General features: G+C 47.9%; 1 long non-coding RNA gene and 5 other non-coding genes across 6 annotated transcripts; 1 reads left to right on the top strand and 5 right to left on the bottom strand.

The window, feature by feature from the left end:
* Nucleotides 1-2,176: 2,176 nt before the first annotated feature.
* Nucleotides 2,177-2,765, top strand: LOC135812606 (uncharacterized). The gene is made up of 3 exons (XR_010552866.1): nucleotides 2,177-2,228; nucleotides 2,372-2,435; nucleotides 2,735-2,765. It is a non-coding gene; the product is annotated as an uncharacterized LOC135812606 (long non-coding RNA).
* An 11,239-nt stretch (nucleotides 2,766-14,004) lies between these two features.
* On the bottom strand, nucleotides 14,005-14,076 carry Trnas-uga (transfer RNA serine (anticodon UGA)). The gene has a single exon. It is a non-coding gene; the product is annotated as a tRNA-Ser (tRNA).
* Nucleotides 14,077-14,309: 233 nt separating this feature from the next.
* Nucleotides 14,310-14,381, bottom strand: Trnas-uga (transfer RNA serine (anticodon UGA)). Its single transcript has one exon. It is a non-coding gene; the product is annotated as a tRNA-Ser (tRNA).
* A 1,147-nt stretch (nucleotides 14,382-15,528) lies between these two features.
* On the bottom strand, nucleotides 15,529-15,600 carry Trnas-uga (transfer RNA serine (anticodon UGA)). Its single transcript has one exon. It is a non-coding gene; the product is annotated as a tRNA-Ser (tRNA).
* Nucleotides 15,601-15,833: 233 nt separating this feature from the next.
* Nucleotides 15,834-15,905, bottom strand: Trnas-uga (transfer RNA serine (anticodon UGA)). The gene has a single exon. It is a non-coding gene; the product is annotated as a tRNA-Ser (tRNA).
* Nucleotides 15,906-16,750: 845 nt separating this feature from the next.
* Nucleotides 16,751-16,822, bottom strand: Trnas-uga (transfer RNA serine (anticodon UGA)). The gene has a single exon. It is a non-coding gene; the product is annotated as a tRNA-Ser (tRNA).
* Between the last annotated feature and the right edge of the window lie 1,082 nt (nucleotides 16,823-17,904).

Below are 17,904 nucleotides of genomic sequence, written 5' to 3'. Positions count from 1 at the left end.
CAACCAACAACAACCAACAATAACCAACAACAACCGACAACAACCGACAACAACATCCAACAGCCAACAACAACCGACAACAATCAACAATAACAACCAACAACCGACAGCAACAACCAATAACAACCAACAACCGACAGCAACAACTAATAACAACATCAACAACGACGACGATAACGACGACAACAACTGCCAGCAACATCAACAACAACCAACAACAACCAACAACAACCAACAACAACCAACAACAACCGGCAACAACCGACAGCAGCAACCAATAACAACATCAACAACGACGACGATAACGACGACAACAACCGACAACAACATCAACAATGACGACGACGATAACGACGACAACCACAACAGTGTCCGGTAATGTGTGGTAGAGAATGGCAGTCAGCCAGTCTGTGTACAGTTGAACATGTATAATAATAATAAAACACATTTTGCGTAGTTGAGCACTAAATAAAGAAATTCAGTGTTTTTTCCCACTTCTGTCTTGTGAGCATCATCAGCAAGGTGTAGTAGCTGCTGATACTGATTTGTCCTCGAGTGTCGAGCTGCACAGTTTCTTCCAGTCTGTCTTGTCCTCCGCATGTTGCCGGCACCTGGAAAGGTCTTCCATGGTCTTCATGGGCACACCCAGCTTATTCAACTGAGCGACCAGACTTGTGGCTAGTGTCAACCTTGGCCGCCCACGAGGTGCTTTGTTGTCCTTGTCCAAATAGCCGCTCATGGCTACTTAGGGTGGCGTGTCCGTGTCCATCTGTAACACATGACTGGTCATTCGTAGTCGCCTATATGCAACTGTGTCATGTATTGCTACAAGAACTCAACCAAGTCCTCAGCAGTCATGGAGTAGCGGCAGGTTGGGCAAGTTGGGCTGGGGGCAGAACTGATCCACTCCTTCATACAGTGGAAGTGAAATTCATGACCGCACTCCAACTTGGATAGAGGACGGTCCAGGGTATCCTGACAAATCACACAAATGGGCTCATGACTTATTGCTGACGAGTCTACCTTAGTAGGCACTATATTGATGTACTGCAGCTCCATGGGGTGTATTGCCTGGTCTTGATGGTGGCTACCGTAATACACCCCGTTGAGGTACCACTGATAGATACCCTCCTCCTCCTGAGAGATGAAAGCAGGTCCATCTTCCATATGCCGAAGGTTGTATCGGTACCACTCCCGTACACGATTGTTACCTTCCCTGCGTATCACCGCTGGCGCATTCTCCCTCTGGAGCCTTCCGTGGTGATACCACCGTAGAATACAGCATGTGGCGTCACAATAACTGACTGCAGGACCGCCGGCTCTATGACGGACACCGTTGAGGTAGTACTCGATGCTACCCCGTCCTATCCAAGCAGGTTCATTAACGCGATGAAGGCGACCTCCATAGCACCAGGCGGACACTCCCCTACTATCAACAAGAGCTGGTCCGTCCTCCCGATGGAGTCTACCATCGACGTGCCAAATTTCTTGCTGCGCGTTTTGATCTGCCAACTCCACAACAGTTCTTATTGGCGTCCATCTTGCTATTAGTAAAGGACCCGTGGTGAGAGACCACGACCGGTCGTCCAAGTCTACGCCGAATGTATCAGCCATATCTATTTACTGAGAATAATGTAACAACTCCTCCACAAACGCTTCTACAACTGACGTCTTCTTCATCCTGGTTTTTTCCTCTTGGTGGTTTTGGATAAGAGTTGAAAAGTCCAAAAGGTCAACTGATGACCTTTGCGTTACTTGGTATGATTGGGTTTTAGCGGATGATGTCGGTATGCAGCTGGGGAGCGAATTCGACAGGAAGAAGGTAACGGTCTTGCTTTGCGGTTCACACCTTCACTTCAGTATCATTACAGTCCAAATGGCTTTCACTTGTCACTGTAGCGTTCGAATGTCAGGGGTAATACCCCTATGCCAGCACCTGAGGCGGTGCGTCAAGCGCCGCCTCTTTCTCATCATATATTGTGACAAATGATAAGTGTGCAGTGCTCCTAGCTCTCTCCCCCAACAAAAGAGCTCTATGACACTGTGCTTTCTGCGGTTTCTTTCGTTTTTACAGTGGAGAAAGGCTGGTGGGAGGCCAAGCCGCGGCCGCACACCTGGCGGGTGCGGCCCATCGAACCCGTTACTGGGAGGGCCGGCAGGGAGGGCCGGCAGGTCGGGCTGCTGTTGCAGTCCGACTACCGGGGCGCCATGGAGCGTATTAGGACCCTGTAAGTAAGCACTGCTCTGTCTACATGTATACTTATCCCCCTCGTTATAGCGATACTTACTTGTTTCGTATCCTCTTGTCTTACCCTGCTTCCGTATTCGTGACACTAATAGTGTTTGTGTGCGCTCATGCTTGGTTTTACAGATGATGATGTATGAAGGTCTGGAGCTGCCGTCTTCGGGATGTGCCATTTGTTTCAAAATTATTTGTAAGTACTTGTAACAGGCGTAGTGTAGTAACTGTGTGTGTAGTGTAGTAACAGTGTGTAGTGTTTTGTGATGGTCCTGTGCTATAGCAGTCGTAATGTGTTTTATGATGGTCCTGTGCAGTCGTAATGTGTTGGGCTACTGAAGTACACTGCATGAAGGGGTATGTGTGGGTGCTTCGACACATTCTTGTGCTTCCTAAACACTAGATATGTGTATAGCACTATAACCTAGATGTGTGTGTGTGTGTGTGTGTGCCCGCGCATGCGTGCGTGTGCGTGCATTGTGTTCTCTTCTACAGACTCATCCAAGTCCATTTAAATAAAAGTGCATTTAATATAGTAAACAGTATTGTGTTTTGTTACAGTGAATATGTGGGGAATGGTGGATATGCCTTAGTGTGACTGGATACCTGTGGGTTGTGACTCTTTGCTGGTCACTCTGGATTCTCCAGTATAGATTCGGTGCAGTGCAGAGGGGATTTGCGGTGCGTAGCAACACTGCTTCACTGTGACACCCCTTCAATAATTGTTTTGATGCATGATGCTGCGGGCGGAGCCGGTTGATTCTAACTGTATCCTGATCAAAATAGAATTTTGCATCTAATGGACCTGCATGGACAGTAGGCATTTCCCTAATCGGCCGGGCGAAAAATTCGCCGAACACAGTGGTTTTGAAGAAATTACCCATCTTTTCGCCGATTTTTCAAAAATTCGCATGTTGAATTCACCGAAACCCGATGCTTCAGTGCTTCAACAGGGTGTATGTAAATGTACATGACGTAATGGGAACGGTGACTTCAAGTACTATGTTGAGCCGAATTCTGATCTTGGAGATCATAATATGGCCGAATTTGAACATTCTCTTAACCGATCGAAAAGCCGATTAGGCATGCTCTGTATGGGCAACTTGTCAGTGCACATCTACGATGTGCGAATAAAACGAGTGCATGGCACGTTAACGAACTTGTTTGCTGCACATCTACGAAGTGCGAATCAGGGAGTAGTATAATGACACGTGTACTAGTACACCTTGTGTTGTACTGCGTCTTTCCCGCAAGCAGGGTCTCTGAAGGTCACACGCTCCGCGTGCGTATGCACGCATGCGCAATATGTCATGCAATGCACATCTTCGATGTGCAAATCAGGGAATAGTACGTATTTTACTACTCCCCGGTGCGAATGCACCGAACGTGCACAAGTGCACGTTCGCCACGGAAAAGAACCTTTATGGCACATTTATGGCATGCCAGGGGTCAAAGGTCAAACTCTGGGGAGTCCCGGGGCCAGACCAAGCACGACCGACACAGTGTGCCTTATTTGGCCCAAAGGTCAAAGGTCAAAAAGTGCACCAGAACCCGCCCCGCACTTACTACTCACCGAAACATTGCCTCGGATCAAGACTATCGCCAGGGAAGCTCTTGTGGGCGAGAAATAAAGCAGTTTTTTGGCGAAACCGTGTACTGTACATGTGGTCATGTGCTCTACGTACATGTACATGTACCTGGTTCAGTGATGTGTGTGGGGGGGGGGGCATTCTGCTGCATAGTAAAGTTCCCGATGGTACAAACACTGCATAGTAAAGTTCCCCGGGGGTCCAATACCTATACTCCGGTGCATAGTACTTTTCCCCCGGGGGCCAAGCGCTAGGGGGGGGGGGGGGGGAATAGAACTATGTGACACCGGCATCGATGGTAATTTTCAGCCCAAGATCTTTAAAGATACGGCATATCTCCTTTCTTCCTCTGTCTGCTGCACTGCCTGTCGCATCTCTCAAGACCGCCAACCCATCGTCGCGGTAGAGTCCGATGTTATCACTGTCGAACTTATCAGCTAGCTTTGACAGTGCATAAGTTCCCACTAGCTCACATGTCTCTGCTCCGTCAAAACAACCCATTGCGACGTCAAATAGGCCTCTTCCGTCCTTTTTCATCCATGCTGCATCACTACTAAACAGGAACGACTTTCGCGCATGCATGATGATATCTCGATCTTGTTGGCTGACGTCGGAATGCTGTGCTGCGAATGCAATGGATTCTTCCAGCAGGTCTTGGGAGATTGTTGGGTAATATTCCACTATGTCGAAGCAGACAAACGTGCATGCCGCTTTACTGTCTATTTCTCGGAACCAGTTGACGACTGCGGCGGTATTCTTCCAGGAGTTTAGTTTCAGTTTGTGTCGTACCTCTTGGGTGATCCTCGCCAGGATATTCTGGCTGACTTTCCTGATCTCACTTTTTGAGGGGTTGATGAGTCTGCATGGTAAACTTTGTGAGAAGTTGGTTTTGTGATCTTTTAGGGTTATGTACGCGTTTTTCTTCGCCATGGTCTCGGCTCGGTTAGCGATGTTGAGGCTCTCTGCGATGCCTTTTGCTTCTTCGTTGATGTCGTTTTGGGCGTTGTCAGGGGCATGCTTGTAGTGCTTCGTGACGTTGTCGTTCAGTAGTTTGGTGTACAGGTCAGGGCTGACTTCGTAGATGTTCCTCGTCTTATCTGCAGGGGCGAGTATGTTCTGTGATGATTTGATCCTGGTCCGGTCATCTTGGAGCTTGCGCTGGAGCTCGCCGCTCACCCTGCGGAATCTAACGTTCTCGACCAGGGACCACAGGTCTTCCTCGAACTTTTTCATGTCATCCACTTGGGGTGGGCATGTCCTCGTCTTGAATCCGTGGTTACTGTTTTCATCCTGATGTTGAGGTTGGTCACCCTTGAGAAAGAACAAGGCCTTCCAGCGCATTCTCTTGATTAGTTTCTCTGTCATCTCCACCAGCTTCAGTTTGTATTGTTGCTCGCTTGGTAGAGGTATGTTCTTCAATGAGTAATCTAGGTGGAACAGCTTCGGATGGTCCATTCTTGTTCGGTTATCACACCGAGTGCTCAACCTAGATAGGGAGCCGGTCACACACGGAAAGTTGGGTGTGGACCTCGAAAGAGTGCTCAATGCACCGGGGTGCAGAGCTTCATACAAGAGAAATAGAATGGGATACGGAGCTTGGGTTGGCTGTGACTCCGAGTTTCACGCCTGTGGCGATCATCAGACAGCAATGATTACAAAAACTCAATGAATGTTCTTGATATAGTGTGGTAAGGTCCTAGTGGAATCAGAGAATTTAAGCGCAAATAAGGTCAAGCGGTGATTCTATGCATGAACTTGCAAGATCAACGCCAGACATCAGGTGTAATCCTGGTTTATGTAACTGGAGGTGTGAAGTTAGATAGGTAGAATTTGTTCTCATGTCTGCACTTGGCCACTAGCTTCGATCGCTTGTTGATGTTCACCCTTATGTCAGCATGCAAGATCTCCAGCTTCTCACGCAGACAGAGAGGGTAGCGCTTGGTGGCATTGGAGTATGCTGGTGTTTGGGCGACAACTGACCAAGTAGCATTACATTGTTTTGTTATAGTTTTTCTCCTTTTGAATTTATATTTATTATATTTATTACAACATCTCAAGACTCGGTGGAAACACCGGCCAATGTTAAGAGAGTGGGTGATGGCCAACCACGGCGATAAATAAAAGTAAGGGGAGGGAAAAAGAAAGAGTAGCAAAATGAACAGCAACAACAACTCCGTAAAGAATGATAATGTCAAATAAAAACAGTGAAAAACACAGAGACGCAAAGGACATGTGGATAATAAGCTATTTATGTCGTACTAAATCAGGGATTCCACTAAACAGGCGGAGTGAGGTCAGATCCTTAACTTTTCTGGGTAGAGTGAGCCCAGCAGAATAAGCAATAAAGGGAGGGGAGCGCAAAAGAGTGGATGAGTTACACTTAGGGAGTAAGAGCGAGTTTCTAGTTCTTAGAGAAGAGAACCAATTAAAACACATGAGATGAGGTGGGCACAATTCAAGCTTAATAGAATGGACAAGAGAAGCCAGGTGTGCACTGCGTCCATGTGATAACGGGATTGTGTGAGCGATTTTATAAAGGGCGGATGATGAGAGCATGTGGGGTTGACGGAGGAGAACTTTGAGGATTTTCTTGTGGTGTATTTCAAGCTTTGCAGCAGCGGAGGAGGATAATCCAACCCAAGACGTATCTGCATAATCAAATATTGGGCGAAGGTAGGCTAGATAAAAATCAAGCTTGCAAGAAAGTGGGAGGTAGGAGCAATGGGGTGAGAGAATTCTTAAGGATTTACTTGATGTTTTACAGATATATTCGATGTGGGGTACCCAAGAGAGTGCAGAGTCAATCACAATGCCAAGGTGTTTGTGAGAAGACACTATGTCAATTGGATTTGGAAAGTTGGCATGGATGAGGGTTGTGAACTCTGGCTGGGGCGGGAAGAGCATGATCTTTGTTTTTGATAGATTTGGGGACAATCTCCAGGACGACATCCAGGAAAGAACTTCCTGAATTCCAGCACGCAAGTTGTTTTTCAGGCTTGATACTTTGGTACTCTTTGGTCTATCCATAACCTTAAACTTTCCAAGTTGGAAGGCTGTTGGTTAGCGCTATGGAGATGTGTTGAAGCCAGGTGTCAGGACGTCGAATGTCTCAGTACTCTGTCAGTTTTGTGCCTAGTTATTGCACTTTCTGACTGTATAAAGTGTCATGTTACAGTGATGGAGAGTTACTCTTAACTCGTATCCATAATGTCTTTTCCCTTTCTACATTTATGTATGGCTCAACATCCGAGTTTGAATTATAGGTTAGTGCATGGCAGGGAGGGCCTTATGGCTTGTTAGTGCCCGACAGGTAAGCCTGAGGGCCGTAGGCCCGAGGGCTACCCTGAAGGGCACAAACAAGCCATAAGACCCTCCCTGCCATGCACTAACTATTTAAGAACGAGGTTACATGCATTATCTCACTTCCATTATGCTTGTGTACCATTATATTGGGTAGTTTTGTTGTTTGCGTGCAGAGAGACTTGGTGTGGTATGAAAGAATATTTTCTTCTGTTTAGTTATGGTAACTCAGCACCACTTAGGACTACTTATTATTATTATTATTATTTTAGAATTGCGATCAACAGAACGAGCTGAACCGACATTTCACAAAGGCTTTTATTGTATTCAAAAAACGAGTGGATACGAAGGCAGTGAAGAACATGGAAGAAAGAAAAAATGTGATATGGAGAAAATGATGAACAAAAAATCGTACTTCGAACTAGTTTTCGCACAACACTCCTCAGGAAGCTACGTTGTACTAATGAAAAACAATACAGAAAGATACTAATAAAGAGAAATGGAGTGAGAAGAAACAACACCTATGAAAATGATAATCCTAGCACTAAGGTAATAACAGGAAAAACTGCGAAAGCACTTAACGAACTTGTAAAGACTACTAGTATACTGTGACACAAGATATGACACCATGGCCAACCAGGGCCAAACAGACAGAACAAGCTGCTACTGGAACAATTTCAAACGAATAATGCTGTCCTTCTGGACACACAGATTAGGCTTATGAATACGTTGACAAACAGCTTCTAACACACTCAACTGCAACTTATAACCATGACGAGCACGGCACAAAACAGAAAAAGAAGAACCAGAATACACCTTGCAGCAATCAGGACGAGATACAAGACGCTTATACACTGATGACAATAAAAGACTTTGTGAAATGTCGGTTCAGCTCGTTCTGTTGATCGCAATTCTAAAACTATTGTCGCCACGACGCCTATTTACATTATTATTATTATTATTAACTTAGAAGTTGCGACTTCGGCGGTAATAGTCATGAAGTTGGTTGCTCCAACGAGGAGCACACGCTTCTTGCCGAACTTGACACTTGACTGACTCACGGCTGCCATCCGGAGCACACGAGGAGCACGTCGCACCTTCCGCTCGGCAAACCTGTAAGAAAGCACCACTCCTTGCTCAATACACAGTGTTTCGGGGAATTCACCCCTCATCAGTTGAGCTTGAGTAGGCTGAGGAAGATTGTGCCTGAAAAGCACCACTTATATACTGCTCTCCAGGCCAAACCATCACCAGGGATACAAACTTACAGAGACGCTTTGTTTCCAGCGCCACAAACACCTCGTGAAGCCCCAGGTAGCAGCGTGAGTCAGAGTCGCTCATGGAGTTGTGCTAAACAGACGTTGAGAGCCAGTATAGCTATTCACAACGCTGTCACCTCCAACAACTAGTCGCACGTCCGCGTGAGGGAGTGGTGCTTTCTTACAGGTTTGCCGACCGGAAGGTGCGACGCGCTCCTCGTGTGCTCCGGATGGCAGTCGTGAGTCAGTCAAGTGTCAAGTTCGGCAAGAAGCGTGTGCTCCTCGTTGGAGCAACCAACTTCATGATTATTATGGAGTTGGCTTTATTTCACTCACGTTGTCATGACATGAGGTAAGAACCCCATCACCGGGCCAAAAGAGACCAAGGGTAATGAGAGAAAAAAAAAATAGATAAATGGCCAACGCAATGAAGACCGAAGCAAAAAGGATTGTAAAAACCAAAGCAAAAATATTGAAAGCCGACGCAGAAACTGAGAGACGGACAGAAATAAGCAGTACGATGGAGGATGCTAGGACATATTCGAATACAAAAAGATGGAAGAGGACAGGACATATTCGAATACAAAAAGAGTAATTACAAAAATGGACTACCAGTACAGGAATAGACCTGTAGAAATAGAGGAAGAGATGAATGCCGGACATACTCAAATGGCAAGAGAAAAATCAGGCTGTGAGAACCGTCATACTGCACATTCATGGATGTCAAAGCAAATGCGGTATTGGAGGTTTATACAGACTAGCTCTACCCGTAACATGAGGAGCCTAATGCCGAATGCCAAGAACCGACTTGATGATGTTCAGCGTGCCCAGGATAGCACATTGCTGAGCCCTTTCAATGCGCAGAGTGCCTGCCAATGCCAACACAAAGTGTGAGAGGGACACACCAGTCAGTCCACCAAGCGCCCCAACAACCAGGGGCACAACGCGGACATCATCCACATGCCAGATGCGCCGCAGCTCTTGGCAAAGGGGAGCGTACTTTGTTATTTTTTCGGCGATTTTTGTGGGCACATTCTGGTCCAGTGGAACACTGACATCCATCAGCAGCACCTGTGTGCTGGACCGCAACACCAGGTCTGGACGGTTGTGGCGCACTTGCGTATCCGTTGGGATATTGAACTCCCACAGGAGCTTCATGTCAGGATTTTCCGTGACAGGCACAAGATGATGCTTCAGCGGGTTGCTTCCCGGCTGACCCAGACCATGCCGCTTGCATAGTGCCCAATGCACCAACTTGACGAGCGTGTCATGCCGTTCGATATACAGTGTTTTGGCTAGGGCTGGGCAACAGGCCACAATGTGATCAACTGTTTCTCCGCGAGTGCCGCAAACTCGACAAATGTCCACAACGTCTCCCCGTCCAATGACCGTGACCTGATAGTGCCTGGTCGCAATGGCCTGATCCTGTACAGCCAGCAAGAGTCCCTCTGTCGCAGGCCTGATCGTTGGCGATTTCAGCCAGCGAAAACTCAAGCCCAGGTCCAAGCCAGCATCAGAAGCTCGTCTCCAGAACTGGCCATGGAGAGGCTTACCTTGGATAACGGCCAGGCACCGGAGAGCAACGGCCTTCTTGACAATGACTTTTGTGGCAGTCTCCAAGTCGGGTAGGTCAAGTTCACCCAGAAGTCTGGAGGCTTGACGTGTAACTGATTTTGACGGTGCCACATCATTGTCGTGATGGCGCTTAACAGCAGCCAACAGTGGCACGTTTGGGTGGGCTTGTAGGTACCGCGCCACCCGGACACGGGTTCTATCCAGGAGATCCCGGAATGATAGAATTCCTCGACCACCCCGGATGATGTCACGAGGCAGGTGGACCCTGGCGGCAGAGTCCTTGGGGTGGCGGGCGTGTGCTTTAAACAGTGCTTGGCGGGTCTGTCGGTCGAGTTCTTCTATCTCTGCCTTTGTCCACTCAACGATGCACAGAGAGTAGAGGATGACTGGAATGGCAAAGGTGTTGATGGCTTTGACCAAGTTCCTGGCGTTCAATTGAGACGAGCATATCAATTGAAGGCGGCGGCCGAACTCAGCCTTTGCTGTGGTCTTCAATTCGGTGGCGTGAAAATGTGCTGATTCCGGGACACCAAGGTACCTGTAGGACTCCTCCGCCTGCAGCTTAGCAATGGCGTGACCCTGGAGTGTCTGGAGAGCAGACTGCTGATCGCTCTGGGCTCTTCCCCGTTTCATGGTGAGCCAGCTAGACTTTGCTGGGTTGAATCGCATACCAATGCAGTCGCCCATTGACTCCACAACATTGGTCATGGAGAGCAGATTATTGTCGTTTCGGGCGAAGAGCTTCATGTCGTCCATGTACCACAGGTGCGATACAGGGCACACCTGGGCCGGTGGGCCACAGCGGTAGCCAAGACCCGTCCTGGTCAACTCGCCACTGATCGGATTTAGAGACAGGCAAAATAGCAGTGGAGAAAGGGAATCGCCCTGGAAAATGCCACGGTGGATAGATATTGGGCGACTGAATGCACGGGGTGTTTGACCAGGCAGTACCATTTGCGTTCTCCAATGATCCATCATGCTTGAGATGCATGAGACAAGATTGTCTGCAAAGCGGTAGATCAACAGGCATCTCCGGATCCACTGGTGAGACAGGCTATCGAAGGCTTTGCGGAAGTCCACCCAGCATGTCGAAAGATTCCGACTACGGGATGCTGCATCCTCTAGAACCATCTTGTCGATCATTAGTTGGTCAAGGCATCCACCACGCCCTGGAGTACAGCCAACTTGCTCATCTGCAAAGATATCCTCTGAAGATAAATGGCGCCACATGGCAGCAGCGAGTAAGGATGTGAATATCTTGCTAATTATTATGGAGTTGGCTTTATTTCACTCACGTTGTCATGACATGAGGTAAGAACCCCATCACCGGGCCAAAAGAGACCAAGGGTAATGAGAGAAAAAAAATAGATAAATGGCCAACGCAATGAAGACCGAAGCAAAAAGGATTGTAAAAACCAAAGCAAAAATATTGAAAGCCGACGCAGAAACTGAGAGACGGACAGAAATAAGCAGAACGATGGAGGAGGCCAGGACATATTCGAATACAAAAAGATGGAGGAGGACAAGACATATTCGAATACAAAAAGAGTAATCACAAAAATGGACTACCAGTACAGGAATAGAAATAAAGGAAGAGATGAATGCCGGACATACTCAAATGGCAAGAGAAAAATCAGGTTGTGAGGACCGTCATACTGCACATTCATGGATGTCAAAGCAAATGCGGTATTGGAGGTTTATACGGACTAGCTCTACCCGTAACATGAGGAGCCTAATGCCGAATGCCAAGAACGGACTTGATAATGTTCATATTATTATTATTATTATTATTATTATTATTATTATTATTATTATTATTAACTGGTTTGAGGGAAAGAGACAAACGGGAAAGGTCTGAAGAAAAAATTGACTGTCACCACCAGGACTCGAACCAGGGACCCTCGCTTGTAGCCAGCGATGCTCTAACCACTGAGCTATGGTGTAGTCGTCATCCCAGCAGAGGCCGTTCAACATTTTCTTCAGACTTCGTAACTCACACTTCCTGTGAATCTACACAGGCGGGTGGGACGCAGCCCTCACTGTAACCCACACACTTCACGTACAAACTAGCACGCGGGGAGCCCCAAGTCATAAAATATTAACTGGTTTGAGGGAAAGAGACAAACGGGAAAGGTCTGAAGAAAAAATTGACTGTCACCACCAGGACTCGAACCAGGGACCCTCGCTTGTAGCCAGCGATGCTCTAACCACTGAGCTATGGTGTAGTCGTCATCCCAGCAGAGGCCGTTCAACATTTTCTTCAGACTTCGTAACTCACACTTCCTGTGAATCTACACAGGCGGGTGGGACGCAGCCCTCACTGTAACCCACACACTTCACGTACAAACTAGCACGCGGGGAGCCCCAAGTCATAAAATATTAACTGGTTTGAGGGAAAGAGACAAACGGGAAAGGTCTGAAGAAAAAATTGACTGTCACCACCAGGACTCGAACCAGGGACCCTCGCTTGTAGCCAGCGATGCTCTAACCACTGAGCTATGGTGTAGTCGTCATCCCAGCAGAGGCCGTTCAACATTTTCTTCAGACTTCGTAACTCACACTTCCTGTGAATCTACACAGGCGGGTGGGACGCAGCCCTCACTGTAACCCACACACTTCACGTACAAACTAGCACGCGGGGAGCCCCAAGTCATAAAATATTAACTGGTTTGAGGGAAAGAGACAAACGGGAAAGGTCTGAAGAAAAAATTGACTGTCACCACCAGGACTCGAACCAGGGACCCTCGCTTGTAGCCAGCGATGCTCTAACCACTGAGCTATGGTGTAGTCGTCATCCCAGCAGAGGCCGTTCAACATTTTCTTCAGACTTCGTAACTCACACTTCCTGTGAATCTACACAGGCGGGTGGGACGCAGCCCTCACTGTAACCCACACACTTCACGTACAAACTAGCACGCGGGGAGCCGATTATTATTATTATTATTATTAGCTCAGTGGTTAGAGCATCGCTGGCTACAAGCGAGGGTCCCTGGTTCGAGTCCTGGTGGTGACAGTCAATTTTTTCTTCAGACTTTTCCCGTTTGTCTCTTTCCCTCAAACCAGTCAATATTTTATGACTTGGGGCTCCCCGCGTACTAGTTTGTACGTGAAGTGTGTGGGTTACAGTGAGGGCTGCGTCCCACCCGCCTGTGTGGATTCACAGGAAGTGTGAGTTACGAAGTCTGAAGAAAATGTTGAACGGCCTCTGCTGGGATGACGACTACACCATAGCTCAGTGGTTAGAGCATCGCTGGCTACAAGCGAGGGTCCCTGGTTCGAGTCCTGGTGGTGACAGTCAATTTTTTCTTCAGACTTTTCCCGTTTGTCTCTTTCCCTCAAACCAGTCAATATTATTATTATTATTATTATTATTATTATTATTATTCAAAGGATCAGTCGGGGAAGTGAACTGTCTGAAAAGAGAAAAAAACGCCAGACCCACCAGGACTCGAACCTGGGACCCTGCTTGTCATGAGCAATGCTCTAACCACTGAGCTATGGGACCAGGCTGAACCTAGAAGGTGCTGACAAGTTTTTCACTCCAAAGGCAGCTCACAACACGTGCCACACATACTGATGGCACTTGAGTCTTTTTCCCTCCCCCAGGGGACCAACCACGGTCAGTTTCTGGAAACTACCAGAGGTGAAAGAAAGTGATTAAATTTGGAAAGGATGGGAGAACTTCAAATTCAAAGGATCGGTCGAGGAAGTGAACTGCCTGAAAAGAGAAAAAAACGCCAGACCCACCAGGACTCGAACCTGGGACCCTGCTTGTCATGAGCAATGCTCTAACCACTGAGCTATTGGACCAGGCTGAACCTAGAAGGCGCTGACAAGTTTTTCACTCCAAAGGCAGCTCACAACACGTGCCACACATACTGATGGCACTTGGGTCTTTTTCCCTCCCCCAGGGGACCAACCACGGTCAGTTTCTGGAAACTACCAGAGGTGAAAGAAAGTGATTAAATTTGGAAAGGATGGGAGAACTTCAAATTCAAAGGATCAGTCGGGGAAGTGAACTGCCTGAAAAGAGAAAAAACGCCAGACCCACCAGGACTCGAACCTGGGACCCTGCTTTTCATGAGCAATACTCTAACCACTGAGCTATGGGACCAGGCTGAACCTAGAAGGCGCTGACAAGTTTTTCACTCCAAAGGCAGCTCACAACACGTGCCACACATACTGGTGGCACTTGAGTCTTTTTCCCTCCCCCAGGGGACCAACCACCGTCAGTTTCTGGAAACTACCAGAGGTGAAAGAAAGTGATTAAATTTGGAAAGGATGGGAGAACTTCAAATTCAAAGGATCAGTCGGGGAAGTGAACTGCCTGAAAAGAGAAAAAAACGCCAGACCCACCAGGACTCGAACCTGGGACCCTGCTTTTCATGAGCAATACTCTAACCACTGAGCTATGGGACCAGGCTGAACCTAGAAGGCGCTGACAAGTTTTTCACTCCAAAGGCAGCTCACAACACGTGCCACACATACTGATGGCACTTGGGTCTTTTTCCCTCCCCCAGGGGACCAACCACGGTCAGTTTCTGGAAACTACCAGAGGCGAAAGAAAGTGATTAAATTTGGAAAGGATGGGAGAACTTCAAATTCAAAGGATCAGTCGGGGAAGTGAACTGCCTGAAAAGAGAAAAAAACGCCAGACCCACCAGGACTCGAACCTGGGACCCTGCTTGTCATGAGCAATGCTCTAACCACTGAGCTATGGGACCAGGCTGAACCTAGAAGGCGCTGACAAGTTTTTCACTCCAAAGACAGCTCACAACACGTGCCACACATACTGATGGCACTTGGGTCTTTTTCCCTCCCCCAGGGGACCAACCACGGTCAGTTTCTGGAAACTACCAGAGGCAAAAGAAAGTGATTAAATTTGGAAAGGATGGGAGAACTTCAAATTCAAAGGATCAGTCGGAGAAGTGAACTGCCTGAAAAGAGAAAAAAACGCCAGACCCACCAGGACTCGAACCTGGGACCCTGCTTGTCATGAGCAATGCTCTAACCACTGAGCTATGGGACCAGGCGGAACCTAGAAGGCGCTGACATGTTTTTCACTCCAAAGGCAGCTCACAACACGTGCCACACATACTGATGGCACTTGAGTCTTTTTCCCTCCTCCAGGGGACCAACCACGGTCAGTTTCTGGAAACTACCAGAGGTGAAAGAAAGTGATTAAATTTGGAAAGGATGGGAGAACTTCAAATTCAAAGGATCGGTCGAGGAAGTGAACTGCCTGAAAAGAGAAAAAAACGCCAGACCCACCAGGACTCGAACCTGGGACCCTGCTTGTCATGAGCAATGCTCTAACCACTGAGCTATGGGACCAGGCTGAACCTAGAAGGCGCTGACAAGTTTTTCACTCCAAAGGCAGCTCACAACACGTGCCACACATACTGATGGCACTTGGGTCTTTTTCCCTCCCCCAGGGGACCAACCACGGTCAGTTTCTGGAAACTACCAGAGGTGAAAGAAAGTGATTAAATTTGGAAAGGATGGGAGAACTTCAAATTCAAAGGATCAGTCGGGGAAGTGAACTGCCTGAAAAGAGAAAAAACGCCAGACCCACCAGGACTCGAACCTGGGACCCTGCTTTTCATGAGCAATACTCTAACCACTGAGCTATGGGACCAGGCTGAACCTAGAAGGCGCTGACAAGTTTTTCACTCCAAAGGCAGCTCACAACACGTGCCACACATACTGGTGGCACTTGAGTCTTTTTCCCTCCCCCAGGGGACCAACCACGGTCAGTTTCTGGAAACTACCAGAGGTGAAAGAAAGTGATTAAATTTGGAAAGGATGGGAGAACTTCAAATTCAAAGGATCAGTCGGGGAAGTGAACTGCCTGAAAAGAGAAAAAAACGCCAGACCCACCAGGACTCGAACCTGGGACCCTGCTTTTCATGAGCAATACTCTAACCACTGAGCTATGGGACCAGGCTGAACCTAGAAGGCGCTGACAAGTTTTTCACTCCAAAGGCAGCTCACAACACGTGCCACACATACTGATGGCACTTGGGTCTTTTTCCCTCCCGCAGGGGACCAACCACGGTCAGTTTCTGGAAACTACCAGAGGAGAAAGAAAGTGACTAAAATTTGGAAAGGATGGGAGAACTTCAAATTCAAAGGATCAGTCGGGGAAGTGAACTGCCTGAAAAGAGAAAAAAACGCCAGACCCAACCAGGACTCGAACCTGGGACCCTGCTTGTCATGAGCAATGCTCTAACCACTGAGCTATAGGACCAGGCTGAACCTAGAAGGCGCTGACAAGTTTTTCACTCCAAAGGCAGCTCACAACACGTGCCACACATACTGATGGCACTTGGGTCTTTTTCCCTCCCCCAGGGGAACAACCACGGTCAGTTTCTGGAAACTACCAGAGGCGAAAGAAAGTGATTAAATTTGGAAAGGATGGGAGAACTTCAAATTCAAAGGATCAGTCGGGGAAGTGAACTGCCTGAAAAGAGAAAAAAACGCCAGACCCACCAGGACTCGAACCTGGGACCCTGCTTGTCATGAGCAATGCTCTAACCACTGAGCTATGGGACCAGGCTGAACCTAGAAGGCGCTGACAAGTTTTTCACTCCAAAGACAGCTCACAACACGTGCCACACATACTGATGGCACTTGGGTCTTTTTCCCTCCCCCAGGGGACCAACCACGGTCAGTTTCTGGAAACTACCAGAGGTGAAAGAAAGTGATTAAATTTGGAAAGGATGGGAGAACTTCAAATTCAAAGGATCAGTCGGGGAAGTGAACTGCCTGAAAAGAGAAAAAAACGCCAGACCCACCAGGACTCGAACCTGGGACCCTGCTTTTCATGAGCAATACTCTAACCACTGAGCTATGGGACCAGGCTGAACCTAGAAGGCGCTGACAAGTTTTTCACTCCAAAGGCAGCTCACAACACGTGCCACACATACTGATGGCACTTGGGTCTTTTTCCCTCCCGCAGGGGACCAACCACGATCAGTTTCTGGAAACTACCAGAGGAGAAAGAAAGTGACTAAAATTTGGAAAGGATGGGAGAACTTCAAATTCAAAGGATCAGTCGGGGAAGTGAACTGCCTGAAAAGAGAAAAAAACGCCAGACCCAACCAGGACTCGAACCTGGGACCCTGCTTGTCATGAGCAATGCTCTAACCACTGAGCTTTAGGACCAGGCTGAACCTAGAAGGCGCTGACAAGTTTTTCACTCCAAAGGCAGCTCACAACACGTGCCACACATACTGATGGCACTTGGGTCTTTTTCCCTCCCCCAGGGGACCAACCACGGTCAGTTTCTGGAAACTACCAGAGGCGAAAGAAAGTGATTAAATTTGGAAAGGATGGGAGAACTTCAAATTCAAAGGATCAGTCGGGGAAGTGAACTGCCTGAAAAGAGAAAAAAACGCCAGACCCACCAGGACTCGAACCTGGGACCCTGCTTGTCATGAGCAATGCTCTAACCACTGAGCTATGGGACCAGGCTGAACCTAGAAGGCGCTGACAAGTTTTTCACTCCAAAGACAGCTCACAACACGTGCCACACATACTGATGGCACTTGGGTCTTTTTCCCTCCCCCAGGGGACCAACCACGGTCAGTTTCTGGAAACTACCAGAGGCGAAAGAAAGTGATTAAATTTGGAAAGGATGGGAGAACTTCAAATTCAAAGGATCAGTCGGGGAAGTGAACTGCCTGAAAAGAGAAAAAAACGCCAGACCCACCAGGACTCGAACCTGGGACCCTGCTTGTCATGAGCAATGCTCTAACCACTGAGCTATGGGACCAGGCTGAACCTAGAAGGCGCTGACAAGTTTTTCACTCCAAAGGCAGCTCACAACACGTGCCACACATACTGATGGCACTTGGGTCTTTTTCCCTCCCCCCAGGGACCAACCACGGTCAGTTTCTGGAAACTACCAGAGGTGAAAGAACGTGATTAAATTTGGAAA

The sequence above is a fragment of the Sycon ciliatum genome, chromosome 3 (assembly GCF_964019385.1).
Source record: "Sycon ciliatum chromosome 3, ocSycCili1.1, whole genome shotgun sequence".
NCBI lineage: Eukaryota > Metazoa > Porifera > Calcarea > Leucosolenida > Sycettidae > Sycon > Sycon ciliatum.
Note: the sequence above shows the minus strand (reverse complement) of the source record. Positions and strands in the feature narration are given on the sequence as shown.